Source organism: Amphimedon queenslandica, unplaced genomic scaffold (assembly GCF_000090795.2).
Source record: "Amphimedon queenslandica unplaced genomic scaffold, v1.1 AMPQUscaffold_12491, whole genome shotgun sequence".
Lineage (NCBI taxonomy): Eukaryota > Metazoa > Porifera > Demospongiae > Haplosclerida > Niphatidae > Amphimedon > Amphimedon queenslandica.
In genome coordinates this window covers 11,314-13,306 of record NW_003547272.1, presented here as the reverse complement: position 1 = coordinate 13,306, position 1,993 = coordinate 11,314, and the positions used below count along the sequence as shown (strand labels likewise).

The 1,993-nt window shown below is 33.1% G+C and overlaps 2 pseudogenes; one reads left to right on the top strand and one right to left on the bottom strand.

Moving 5' to 3' along the window:
* Nucleotides 1–846, bottom strand: part of LOC105314822 (N-acetylglucosamine-6-phosphate deacetylase-like) — a 4,168-nt pseudogene extending 3,322 nt beyond the window's left edge.
* A 919-nt stretch (nt 847–1,765) lies between these two features.
* The window catches only part of LOC100638488 (protein groucho-1-like), a 2,359-nt pseudogene continuing 2,131 nt past the window's right edge, over nt 1,766–1,993 (top strand).

Below are 1,993 nucleotides of genomic sequence, written 5' to 3'. Positions count from 1 at the left end.
GTAAGATTTCATAAAATAATATTTTCGCGAATAGCTTGTAAACTCCACCACGTGGCAATGTAAATTCAGAATTTCACGATTTTTATTTTCGCGACGGAGCAAGAAAATGCGAAATCCGCGAAAATTTGGCTACTCGAAAATTTCCCAGTATACGGTAGTAATAGTAATTATAAGTAAAGAAGATTGAAGGTTCATAGTAATATGTAATATGTGGCCTAGCAAATGTATATGTAACGCATAGGGAGAAATTTTGGAGGGACTAAAATTTGGCAAATTGCTAAAGTTTGGTGATTGGCGGATTTTAATTTCGCAAATTTGTGGCCACGTGCCATTGAGCATGCATATGGCTCAAAATGGTGGATTATTATTTTGGCGAATGGCTATCAAAAGGCCAAATTTGCAAATTTTAATTCCCTCCAAAATGTCCAGCTATATGGTATGTCATCTTATGTCATGAACTGATTTAAATTCTAATCAAAATGAGATTTTATAAATTTTTAATGCTTCAAAAAATTTGTCAAAGGCCGTGGATCGACAAAAATGGCTAGAAAATATCTTGATTTATAAATTACATTTTAAAAGGTACGTACTGCCTTACATGTAGATGCTACACATTATATATGAGTATAGATCTACCTAATCCATGAATGTGTAAGTCGATGAAGCCAGGAGTCAATAAATGAGTCTTAATCACATCTTTAACTGTTGGTGGGCGAGTACTGGTAATATCAGTAATGGTATCTTGTACTATACTGACGTATACTGGCCCTTTTTTAGCTCTCCTCCAGGCAGAACAACCTCCTCCGCTTCTATTACTGTTGAAGCAGCTCGAGTTGAAGTGTCCATACTGATTACTGAGCCGGTCAGCCTGAATTAATTAATAGCGTGGGCGGCTGAACATGGAGCTACAAGCTAGGTTAAAATCATAGGTGAAGGAAAGATCCAGAAATTGTTAAGTATACAAGACATGTGAGGGACCATTATTATTATTATTGCTGTGAATAGTTCTGTTTAGCATTAGAAAAAAATATAAGGAGAGAATTCTCTCATTTTCATTTTTGACAAAATTTGGCCAAAATCTTTGTGAAACAATGGGCTATAGCCTTGGGTATTTTTCAAAAATTAACTGTTTTTAAAAATGCTCATAAATTGATAAATATTTGTCTGAATAAGCTCAAACTTTCTACATAGCATAAATACATCAATATGTATCAGAAAATGTAATAAAAATTTGGAATAATTTCGGAGCCATTTTTTGGAAAAAAGCATGGGCTATAGTACAGGGTATTTTTCAGAAAATGGCCAATTTCTAAAAATGGCCGTAACTTGAAAAATGTTTGTCGGAATCAGCTCAAACTTTCTACACAGCATAAATACATTAATGTGCATCAGAAATTGTAATAAAAGTTTGGGGTGATTTTGGAGCTATTTTTTGGAAAAAAGCATGGGCTTTAGTACAGGGTATTTTTCAGAAAATGGCCAATTTCTAAAAATGGCGGTAACTTGAAAAATGTTTGTTGGAATCAGCTCAAACTTTCTACACAGCATAAATACATCAATATGTATCAGAAAATGTAATAAAAATTTGGAGTGATTTTGGAGCCATTTTTTGGAAAAACATAGGTTTTAGGTATACCATATAGCTAGTAAATTTGGAGTGCTAAAATTTGGTGAATGGACCTCAATTTACCAAATTTGCCTAAGTTTTACTCCACCAAATTTTCTAGCTATACGGTATTTTTCCCAAAATGTACTCCTTTTAAAAATGGCTGTAACTTAAAAAATTTTTGTTGGAATCAGCTTAATGTTATACATTATGCATCATTACTATCAATAATGTATCATTAACCATTTCTGATTAATAATTATTATAGGATGCGGATCCGGACTTGAACTATTATCTCAAGTATCTCTCATTCATATACTGAAGATCTATCGACTGGGCTTAAGGAAATAAGGACTCAAACACGATCAGACTGGTTTAATAATTTCT